Consider the following 13,043-nt stretch of genomic DNA (forward strand, 5'->3'; position numbering starts at 1 on the left):
CCAGATCCTCAACGACTTTAAATTGATCTCCCCTGAGTTTAGTGGAATTATTTTGATCCTATCACAAGAACATTAACAGCAATAAAATGTGACTTTTCATGTAAATGTACTTCAACATCCTTCCAAGAATATTCATATGTATGAGATTTAAGGAAAGAATTGTCTTCACTAAGAGATGAAGAATGTCGAAGAATCTGGCTGCATTTTGTCTACTCATACCCAATATTTAATGGCACCATCCTTAATATTTACCATATGCAAGCATGTATTCTGCTTTATCAGTGCTTGTCAATTCTATGGAAATAAAATGTACCACCTGCATCCATGAAACCATTTTAATTCATCTTGTAACCACAATACTTTTGTACAAGACTTGAAAACAGAGAGCAGTTAATTTATCTTCATACTTTTGCTTGAAATTTGTGCTTTTTAAAAGAAAACCTGTCTTCATAGGGGCTTGATTTAAAAACTAATAATTGCTTGAAAGATATCCCCAAAATAGAAGATACAACAGGAAATGTAAAATATAGTTAAGCAATACACAGCTTTCTGTGTTTGTTGCCAAGTTGTGACAGATATACTGATCGATTACTGAGAGGTATAAGCAATGCCAAAATCTGGATAGCATATACCAGAGAGACTAGAACTACTTATTCTTTGATGAGCTCTTGAAACTGTGATTTATCTTCAGTTTATGTCATTGTGTAACACTATCAACCAAATAGCTTTACAACGTCTTGCTGAACTTTATTTGCCTAGAAACATGAAGCTGTAGATTGTGACAGGTTTTATTTCCATGGGGCCTTCAGTAATTGCAATTTTTGTCATCAATTTGCCATCATAAGAAAAGGTGTGTACATCAACCAGCATGTCCACTAAAAGGTACACTTGAGACCTAGTTTGAGAAAAGTTTGAACATTTAATTGCTTCTATCTTTGGTGTTTCTAAAATGTTTCGCTCTACTAAAACAGAGTAGTGTGAGAGGATTTCATATGAATATTTAGTGAAGAAAAACTTTTTTAAATACTGACACAGAAAATTCTACCAATATTTGAAAGTTGAAAGCAAGTGACATTTGTTTGGAGCACTGGCTAACAATCCACGTTAGGGGAAATGTAACCAACCCTGACAGACCCACTCAAATAGACTACTATGCTATAAACAAAATCCTTCTTTTGATTATTCAAACTTGAATGTTCATGATCAAAAATCCCAAAACAGGAAATGGAACAAACACTTCTAAAAATAGGTAATCTTCCTGAGTGTTATCATCTACTCATTTGGGAGGTCACTGCATTCTTTTAATCCATGTTAATCTTCATTTGGCATATTACTTTGGTGCTTGGGCCTGACTCAGCAGTAACCTCAGATTTGAGAGTTTATCTTCTGTGGAAAAGTTAGAATCTTTGAATGATAACCAAAAGGGCCAAAAACTTTCTTTTTATCTTTTAATGGCTTAATAATAATTTTCATTAATACATCACAGAGAACAAAAAGTTCCATAAATACATGCAAGAGAAAGGGTTCTTTAAAAATTATTTTACTATTTCTGTCTAAATTATTAAGTGCTTGAAAATTAGAATTCAATATTCCAAATTGCAGAAATGTAATTATTAAATTCCAAATGACTCGTGTATTTAGATGGGATGTTTATTTTATTTGGGATGGGTTTTACAAAAAAAAACCAACATTATTTCTCATAGTGATGCACACAAATATTATTCCTTCTCCTATGAGATTTTTTCAAGCAGTTCCAGTTGTATCCTGTTCATAAAGTCTTGGCAGTGAAGAATTGTGCGTATAGATATAGTTTTAATATATTCAAATTATTTTCATTTTGTTGAAATGGTCACTTGTAAATTTATTTCAACTGGAAAATCGTAAAGAGCTTTTTTCAGACTTCCTTGCGCAGCACATTTATACTGCAATTCAATGCACTGGGATCTGTCAAGGATATAGGAAATATGGTCATGTCCCTGAACAAGGCTAGTACATGAAATCCATGTTTCTCCTATGCCCGATCCCAGCCATTCTATTATACCAGTCTGTGTGTGGCTGATGGATGCTGCTCTTTCCCTCCACTTGCTTCCTCTTGTGTTCTATAATGATTTCATCACATCCAAAACATCTTCATAAAATGCCTGGGCAAGAACAAAATCATATTCTTGGTACCTATGAAATGTGAAAGCATGGAATACCTCATGAAATCAGCTAATTCCACTGTGAAACAAAAGCAAACATGGCAGTTTTGAAAACAGTTTTAAAAATAGAGCTGTTTGTCTCTGTCTTGCAGTACTTTCGGCAGTTCCAGGTGTATTTAAACAAAATAGGGTTGGTTTTTTTCCTATCCTTCAGTTTTTAGGGGAAATATATCAGGTTAAATATGCTCTTTAAGAAAAAAGAAAGATGTTAGTGAAAGCTTTCGTGTTTTTCTGTAAGGGATATGGCAACTTCTATTTCTTAAGGCAAATAAGAGTAAGACCTCAGGTGTTCTTCTTCTTTTTCCTATTTAGCACATGACTTTCTCAGCAGGATTGCTTTTTAAGCGTAAAAACAGATTAGGTCTGTCCACAAACCCTGAGATACTGTTTCACATAAGTTACTTGAATTTTGCATTCAGTAAACTATAGCTATAATACGTTAATAATTTCCTATAAACCAACTGCAAGGTTTGGATAAATTCTCATTGCTTTATGTAGGGATTTGACTGGGCAACAACTAATTAAGGAAGATCATACCACCATGTGTAGTTCAAGGTCTAGAAAAGACCATCAGATCTTCAGACAAATAAAGAGCGTCTGAAAATATTCACATCTGCATTATATATGTCTGTGTGCTGCTACAACAGAAATTGCTTGACTACTTTGAATTCTTCTTAGTTTTTTAATTGTTTTGGTAGTTCACTTTATATAGGATCATGGAAATAGCATATTATTAGTTTCTTTTTCCACAATATGTGATGGAGTGTACTCAGCTTACACTAGTATGACAAAAATGTTTAATGTTTGTGAATAAATATTATATATGTGTGATTTTTTTCTACATCTTTCTTATTTAGAAATAAAATGTAGTCATAATAAGAATAGATTACAACTCTTCAACTAACATTACCTAAATGAACATTGGAGTTCTTTGAATACCTGATTTATATGGTCTAGCTTTGAGACATATGGTTTTCTGAGTTACAGATGTGCTAAGAAAAAAGACCACCTTTGTGTTTGACTTAAACTTAGAAATAGCAAAGAGATAAATTCTATCATTTTAGTATAGTCAGTCTGACCACAGTGGAAGTGCTATTAACTGGTCTTATTAGTGAATTTCCTTGTTTCTCATTAGTACTCCATTTCTCTACTACATTTTCCCATTCTGTTTATTGTTCAAGATCAAACAGAATTATCAAGATTTCAGACTTAAATGTTCTGATTTCACATGTTCTTTCTATTCTACCATTGTAAAGTTTTATTAAAGCAGCTTTTGAATAAGTATTCAAACTCTAGTTATTCCCCTCCTTTCTGCAGATGTGATAGCAGAAAAAGATATTTTGGAGACAGTCTGCCCTCAGTTTTCTTAGACAGGAAATGCACAGACAATGTCTATAATGGTCTTTTTTCCAGCTCTTTGTCAAGCCCTAGAATAATTGAAATAAATTTTCTTTTTGAAACTGTTTCGCATAGCAGATCATGTTCTAATAATCTCATACCTTTTAAATATGTCTCCACTTATAAGCTTTTCAATGTCTTATTCCTTGTGACTGGCTTCTGCAATAAAAGAGAGAACACCTTATTTAATTAAAACCAAAGGTTTATGATGGAATATTAAGTGAAGTTTAGCTAAAGAAAAATAATTCTTAAAAAAATAATTAAAATTCTGTCTTGAAATATTTGTTTACTTTTTTTGGAACAGTGTGTTTCAAATTTTCATCACTTTTTTTTTGTGTATTATAAAGCCAAACAGTTTTAGTAAATTTTAACTGCAAGGAAACTAAAGACTTTTTGTTTTACTTTTATTCCCATAAACATAAATTTTAAAATTGTGCAATTTGTGCAATTGCATAATTGCAAATAAAATGTGCCCCTTCACAGCTTGTAACTTATTCACTAAATTCCAAACTGAAATCTTGCAGGGAAATAGTATAAATCACACTTCACAGTGGAGTAAAAGTTATGGATTCAGAACTGAGAGTAGTCAAATGTAGTTAAAAATAATCCTGAAAAGTTATTTACCTCTGGGGCTGTGCTTCTGGCTGTTCTGAGTTTACCAGCACATGTGCTGTTTCCTTTTATGGGCTTCAAAGACCTCCGCCTTTGAAGATGCAGAGGTTAGGCTGGGAAGTCATTCCACTTAAGGCTGTCTACCTCCACTATCCATGTACATGAAAGCTGCTGGGAAAAATTTCAAACCCACTTCCATTTGGGCCTGCATAACTTTGCAACTAACTTTTAAAGGTAATACTGTAATTTTAAGGCTGAAAACTGTATATATAAAATTACATGTGTGACAGCGAAGACCACATTCCACAAATTTAGCAGATTTCAGCACAAAGTTCCACATGCTCAGGAACTAAAGCTTGACAAATTAGCTCCAGATATGGCCATATTAGTGGGAGCTGAAGACAGCCCTACAGGGCTGGCTTTTCTTTGACTTAAGAAATGCCCTTGAAAAGATTTAATTGAGCTAATGAAGGCATTATATAAACAGTTAAAAACAGTTGTTGGAGGCTGGTAGAAACTCATGTATCAGCAGTTAGTAATTAAGAAGATCTTCTATCTCCTTTCAGAATAAATATCCTGTCCCAGTTGTGGCAGGCCTGCTGAATGCAGACTTTCTGGTCAGTAAATGTCCAGACACTATTTTGTGTGCAAAAACATCTGCAATGTGTTACCTCTGTAGCTCCCTCTCAAAGCCAGACAAAGGCCAAAGTTTCCAATTAATAACCTGATCAATAACCATAAAATCATTTACTCAGACCTAGTTTTTAATAATCAATAAAGAAAGTTTACACCAGCTGAAGGTGTCATCAGAGAGTGTGATGTATGACTGACCCACTTGGTAAGATGAATAAACTTAGCAACAGCACTACTTTCTGTCTTAAGTGTAAAAAAAATTTAAAATTATACATGTTGATTACTATTATGAGTCACACTGACTTAAATAAAATAAATACTAAGTAAGTTATTTCACCTAAATATGAAACCAGTGGCCAAAGGTGGGGGTTTGCATGTGTTTATTAGTAGAATTTGTTATGTGAATAGCTAATATTTATTACTAATAAATACACTAATTAAAGCCATACTAGTAATTTCCATTAGCTTACCCTCAAACTTCCACAGAGCTGTCCGTCTGGTTTTAATCAAAACCAAATGGTAATCCAAGTTCTCAGGCTGGAACAGCTAAGAGGAAGTCGTTCAGAGAAGGCAGAAGAAAGCAGAAAAGATAAACAGACGATAGTCACTAAATTTGTATAGAGCAAAGGATGTAGATGCTGTGGGTTACTCTGAAGACATGATTCAGGCACCCTGTCAAACTGGAACGAAGTAGTTACAAGTGTTTTATGTCAGCAAAATACTAATATGATCAAGATGGAGTCTGTCCTTTTGCTTTTGCAGAGCTGGATTTGTGTGACTCTGGAGGATTCTCAATAGAGGTAAAGCAACATATTCCACTGCCTGCAACATGACTGTGTTTAAACTATAGCATTTGTTTTCTAAGATCCAGCTTATTCTCTTGAGTAGGAATGCAATTTTAGCATTTTTCTTTAAATGGAATCTGCCTAACTGTGGATATTTGTTCGACAGAGTAGTACTAGACCTTTTGTCACTGTGGTGTGTTAAGTTTAGACCATGTTTCTCACTACCTGACGTCAAAGACCAGGTGTTTCAGAAATGTTCTCGTGTTGTTCTGGATAACTGCTACCTTTGCATGAGCATTAGAGAAGCATAAAGTATTTTTTAAAAGAAAAATCCAGGAGGGAGAGGTTTAAATACATTTTTACATTATGTAGCTGTAGTACAGATTTTTTTCTTGGGCAGAAATAGCCCAGCAGTGTATGAGCTGACTGCCTTGAAACACTCGGTCTTGACGTTTTCTTTTCCCTCCATTTCTGTGCTCTCTCCCTGGCGCAGGCAGGCAGGCTCGCTGTCTCTCTCCCTCTCTCTCTCAAAGGCAGGAAATACTTTTCAGGCAATCTGGGCCTGGTTGTTGAGGCCCCCTTTCACAAAACATCAGTCTGAATTTAGTAGACAGAAGTCACTGGGAAAAGCTTGACAGGCTTGTGCTTAGCTAAGGCTCCCTCCAGCTGCAGAGGGTGTTTTTGTTAGAATCACACATTGAGCAAAACTGCTCAGAATAGAGCAATGATCTCAGTAGCGAAATCTGAACTTTTATGCTAGCAGGAGCTAGCTGGGACTGGGCTCTTTTGTTTGTTTGTTTGCTTCTTCGTTTTGTTGTTTGGGCTTTTTTTTTTCTTTTAATGGCCAAAGATTTTAGGGAGGTCATGTCTGAATTCCTGATTCTCTTCATCTAGGTAAGGCTGTCTTGGAATCTCTCTGTACTTTTAACTATCAAAAAAAAATATTTTTTTTTTAAAAAAAAAGAAAAAAAAAGGAAAAAATAAAAGAAGGTAAGAAAAACCTCAGGAAAGGAACAAGCAGTATCCAGCACTGGAGTGTTCTGCGTTCAGGATCTCAGCACTAGAAAGAGAGGTAAAAAAATTTATAATCTTTAAAAATATACATTTAGTTGTAAACTGTGACAACTCTGTTTATCAAATATGCCAGACCTATAAAAAAATTTCTGTATGTTTTTCTTCATCTTTTAAAAATATGCTTGAAATGCTGAAGTTTATTCGCATTCTTATATAAATAAAGCTGTATGGTATTGCTTGCATATTTTTTAATGTACATTAAATTGGAAAGTTAGGTGTGAGTGATTTGGGTTTTTTCACCCCATTTAACAACAGGGGTGAAAAAACAACATTTAGGGCTATGGTTTTTTTCTCTCTCCCCACCTTCCCCTCTTTCCACTGCAGCAGTAATGATAATGAGGAGTGTTTTAGGTAGATAGATCAGTTATACCTCGCTGGGCTAGGTCTCTAGCCTTTTCTCAGTCCTAGATGAAATTTGTATTAGAAGTGGCAGTACAGTCTTAAAGGTGTATACTCTAAATCTGAAATTCCAACGTTTATTTGTTGGCTTTAGCTAAATTGCATTTTTAGTAATGCCTTATTAGATACAGAAGTTGCTGTATGCTGTGCTAGCATTTAGAAGAGGTAAAGTAAGATTCAGTAAATGTCAGCTGACTATAATTTTTGGGAGGATGCATGGATTTACTCTTTTTTTCTTCTTAAGCTAGTAAACATGTAACTAATAAAAATAACAAGAATCTGCTGTTAAAGAGTTTAGGGAGAAAATCAGGATAGTATCTTTCACTGATATGTGACTGCATTTATATTTTATGTAAAGATGTGATTTAATTATTAATTTGTTCTGGATATGAGAAGCATTTTTTTATGTGAATCTACATAGTACTCTTTGTCTTCCTGCAAATTGTTGCCTTCTCTCTCCCTTTCTCTCTTTCTCTCTTTCTCTCTCTCTTTCTCGCAGTAGGACTCCATGTAGTTGTTGGTCAGATTGGTAACTAAAGGGAAGTCATCTGTTCATCTATTTCAATAATATTTTAACTTTGCTTTTAGTGTTCTTCCAAATGATTGTTGTGAAAGGAAATGACTTTGTGGTGTGAAAAGACATAAGGATATTCAGAATGGGGTCAAATATCTCCTCTGCTATAGACTGAGAATTGTACACTTTACTGCCATTTGGAGGAAAAAAATTGTTCAGGGTGTTCAGAATTGGCTCTGAGTTGTAAAGAGAATGCATCTTAACTGGACAGGAAACAACCAATCGGCAGTAAATCGTTCCTGAGTATATTCTGGGGTGAATTTTAATATCACAATTTCATATTTCCTTATGGACAAGTCTACTCCAGTGTTCTGGTTTGGGAGAGCTGTGAGCTGAAAGTGGTGGGACTGGGAAGTTGAGAGGAATTTGACTGAGTCTTTTTGTCATCCTTGTGAAATTTCTGCTGGAACATTGATGTCTCAAAGGATTTGGCTTTAGTGGCTTTTACTGCTCTGTGTTCCCATGCTTGCTGCTGCAAGTATAAGTGCACGTATTTAGTATTAGTGAGTGCTCCAGTTAAAAAGGAGAAAATTTCCCTCTTAAGCAGTCATCTTCTGCAGCACCACTTCTGGGTTTAAAGCATATAATGACCTCATCTGACCTCACTTGCAGATGCAAATACTTGACACCTGAGGCAGTTGAACTACAGGGTGGACAACAGAAGAGAACCCAGAAAGTATTTTCTCTTTAAACTCTGAAGTTTCTTGTAGACCATAAGAAAATATAACATTGATAAATGCCTGCATTTTTGATTTAGAAGGTTTAAATGAAAGTCCTGGAGACAAATCACTATTCAGCTTCTGTTTCTACTTAGTCTGATTTCTCTGTTATGCTTACCTTGTTTGGATTTTTAAGATATGTTTGTTCAAGAAAAAGGATTCACAGAAAAGTTACAGTCTAAAAAACCTCTGAAAAAATATTTTATAGATATATAGCAACAATGAACATGGAAAATGAGTATCTAGAGTTTTTTGACCTTGCTGTATTCCTTCAGGAATCTTAAAGTTCTCTATGTGAAACAAGAAAATAGCCCAAGTAGTTGGATCAAATGACTCCCTTGAAGGAAGTAATGAATTTATGTCTGCAGCCTTGAGAAAAATTAACACAAATGGTTACATCCATGTAATAGGAATTATTCAAATAGCTTTTCTTCACATAAATTTATGTGCCTGAAAACTAATTTTCTTTTTAACTTGTACCTGTTGACCTTCATGTCAAATGCCATACTCAGAATAAAATTTTTATATTTAGGCCTAATTACAAATACCTCTGTAATACAAAGCAATCCCTCCTAAAAGCAAATTAAAAGTAAAGACAACAGCTTGTCTATGCAGTTTTTAAATAGGCAAGGCTTAGAGTAATTCTTTTAAAGTGCTGGGCTAAAAATCAATTCAAATGGTTGTTCCTTAGGTGATGGAGCAATCTAAGGATTCCCTTTTGGCTTTTTCATTAAGTCTCAAAAGTTACTTAATTTTATTTTTCTTGGTTGTCAGAAGTATTAAGCCACATTTTATATAATAGTCTTCTGTTGTTCTTAACATGAATTTTGCTGCTGGAATGTATCTTCTTTGTTATAAAGCTTCCCTGAGGACAGCAGTAGCAGAAGGAGGAAGAGAATTTACAAATGTTTTCCTCTTTTCTCAAAAAGAAGCTGTATTTTACAGTATTCTCCTTTTTTCTTTTATTCATCTGGTTCCATTTTCCTTTTTTTTTTTTGGTCTGGAGAAAAAAATAAAACAGGGTGGGTTGTTGGTCTTCTGTTCTTTTGACAAAATAAAAAGCAAAAAGACAAAACCAGAGTAACATAAGGGCCAGAGCAATTGAAATAGCATATCCAGAAGTGTCAAATCTTGATTTCTTTCCTATTTGGAGAGAGCCTCTGGAGGTCTCTGATTCAACATATTATTCAAAGTGGGCTCAACTAGAGCTGGTTGCTCAGGTCCTTGTCCACTAGGGCTTTAAATATGTCATCCAAAGAAGATTATCACTGTGAATTCTTAGTAAGGACTTTAAGACTGGTTGGATTCACAGGTGTATTTTTAATATATGTGTGTGTGCTTATGTATATATACATGTATACAAATGCATGTATATATGCATAAATTATACCTCAAACAAAAATTATCTAGAATTTTTACATGTCAATCCTATGTATGTCATATGTGATTATTTCATTTTAATAACTACTGATATTGAATTTCACTATGTTTAATAGTTCACCATTGATATTTGTTGACGCTTTCAGGTATTATTTATTTAAGAATAGTCTGTTGGTAGATAATTTCAAATCCATTATTTCCATAGTTGCTTGTTTCCCTTTAATGAGAAAAATCACTTATGTTGAGATAAGAAATGCCCAGAGTTTTATCTTTGGTGTATTTTACATCAGTCACATCCCAAATACAGAGTTTGTTTAGGCTGTGTGTATCATTAAAACCAATTTCACTCATACTGTGTGCTCTTTACTTCTACCCTTCACTTTCATCTAGGCTCTTCTTTTTCTTACAGTGATTTGTGATACTTCCTGATGGTTATTCCATTGTACCCTGTGTCAAAATCTATTAGCTTTAGATGAAATTCCCTTGAACTTTAGGAAATTTTATAATTAATTTTCTTACCTCTGAATTTCCATTGGTTCTCCCACCCTCTTACTCACTCTTTATCAGCTGTAGAGTTTCTGGGTAGATAGGTCTTATTGGTGAGAGTTTCACAATAGGATTAAACCACTAGAAATAGTCTTTAGTGCTAGAACAAATAAATGTTCCAAGCTGAACATCGTGGTACTTGTGGAAAGTTCACCTCGTGATAAAAAATTTTGGCATAAAAGGGAGTCGGTGGTGAGTTTGAAATAAATATCATTAGACTAAGAAGTGAGGAAAATCTGGAGTAGAATGGAGGATTGTTGCAATGTGTTGTTCTGCTAAAGGAGCTAAGAGAAGATGGAAGGAGCAAGAGGAACCAGTGACAAATATGCCAGGCCAAAGCAATTGGGGTTACATTATTAAAGCTGCACCTTATTAACGAGTTTTCATAACCTTAGTATTGTATTACTAGCATCTTTGCTAAGACTATCACAAAATATCAACCTTTTTTGACCTGCTCATGAATTTTCTCTTAAATTACACAGACATGTAAAGGGCGAGGAGAACTTACTTTGGATTCACTTTTTCAGTCTGGAGCACTTAACAGTCCAATTCTTAGCAGTCCTGAGAGGCTCAACATACTAGAAGTTGTACTGTTAAATTCATTACACATTTTTTTGTCTGCAGCTAAATTGAGATATGCCTTTTCATTTTGCTTGAATTGTTTATCTTCAGTTAAGACTGTTTTATGAGAGAGTGTTGGTAGCTTTCAATAATGACTACAATGAGAAGCTTTTTCTGAAAGGACAGTTTCTAAGAGTTGTATCCTCCACAGCAAAATCTGGGTTTTGAGGATTCCATATACAGAAACAATTTTACACTCTATTTTACATCAAATTTTACAAAGAATTTTACATCAAATACCTATGTTCAGATGTCACTAACAACTTCCACACATTGAGTCACTGTCAGCTTAATTGGGTATACCATACTGGATATTAAGATTTTTTAAAAGCTTTTGAATGTTGTGAGAGAATTGGTAGGCAGTAAAGGAAATAGATCTGAATCAGTTTTAAAATCAAGGGAAAATCTCCATGTAAGCTCACAAGTCATCTGTTTTATTTTTCCTGTAGTTATGTACTCAGAAACAGCAATTTCCAGGGCTGAGCATATCTTTCCAGGCAGGCTACAGATGCTAAGTAGAAGAATATCATTATAAAATCAGGAGACCAGCTGATGAGTTTGGAATTGAGGCACTCTGGAAAATACTGCAGAGAATGTCTTTTGACTGTAGGAGATGTATTCACACTATGCCTATGAAAGTCAGAGAGAAAGGGGACATAGAGGTGAGAAACAGATACTCTGTAAAAGTCCTTTGACAAACAGGTTTCCTGAATTCCAAAATAGGAATCTTATAATGAAAAATAATTGATTTCAGAGTTAGGTTTGAATGCTGACTTTTTACTCCCAGTTTCACCAATCTGGAGGATAAATTAAATTTTTACTTTCCCTTCCTTGGAGGAAGTGGATTTAATTAGGCCCTCAAGTGCATTTACAAAGCACTCAGTGTACATTATATGTTATTTCTCTCTCTAGTTTCAAAGAAATAGTGGTATATAGCTGCCATTTTGAATAATTTTTGCTTTTCACATCTTCAGCTACATTCCATAAATACTTGCTCAGTTTGCTATCAGTACTTTTTCACAGGTGCAAAAAAATGGGATTCTGAATGATTCTTCTAATGGCTCATTCCCACCAAAAAGCACAGTCTCTTCAGTAGTCATTCTCTGTAGACTCTCCCTGATAAAATATTTGTCTTTCTCAATGGGAGAAAATAATTTTCAGCTCTTTAAGTACAAAGTATAGGCAAAATAATGCCAAAAATATTTTTTAGTGTCTACACTAGGAATGAAAACAGGACCCCTACTATTCAGTAAGGAGGCTGGTTGCCAAAAGTCATTGTCCATAGTGCCTCATACTACAGAGGTTTCATAGCTCATGGCTGTAATGAGCACCAGCAACATTTTTTTAAATAAAAACAACATATTAGAACCTTAAATCTAAATGGCAACAGGAATACAATCTGATTAATTTACATTGTTTTCAAAAAGACCTCCTGTAGCTAAATTATTCATTTTTCACTTGAGTGGGCAAGAAAATGAAATGTCTTCTGTTTGGGGGAAGGGGGAACATATTTGTGGAAAAACATTTCCTTAATTCAGGACCAAAAATAATAGCCACAGTTTTCTGGGTTGCCATGTCCCATGGGATGAACTTTTCTTATTTGATGTCTTTTCAGGATGCTTCCAATTCAACCAGGGAGTGAGGTGTAAGAAATCTAGAAATTATATTATCTTTTCTATTTTCTGGGCATAGAGAGCCCAAATGATTTGGGGGGGAGGATTGGCAGAGCGATGAATTTTCCACATAAACCTCCTATGGAAAAAGAAGACTTTAAACCTTTACACCTTAGATTACTTTTATTACAAAGAAACAAGAAATTTAAATTATAGAATCAGGATAGTATCTATAATAACCTTCACACTACTAAATTTTGAAGACCAGCAGACTCACAGATCCAAATTGCTAGATGGGTCTAATTTTCTTCTTAAAAAGTCTATGCTTAAAACCTTTTTACTTTTGCTTAAAACTTTTTTACTTTTTAGTGGGCAGTAATAAATTTTATGGCTGTTTTCACTTTGGAATGATACTGTGGTAAAGGGGATGGATGTTCATAACTGCTAAAAAGACTTTAATTCTGATTATTACTACCTGCCACTAACAA

This window comes from Molothrus ater, chromosome 4, assembly GCF_012460135.2.
Source record: "Molothrus ater isolate BHLD 08-10-18 breed brown headed cowbird chromosome 4, BPBGC_Mater_1.1, whole genome shotgun sequence".
NCBI lineage: Eukaryota > Metazoa > Chordata > Aves > Passeriformes > Icteridae > Molothrus > Molothrus ater.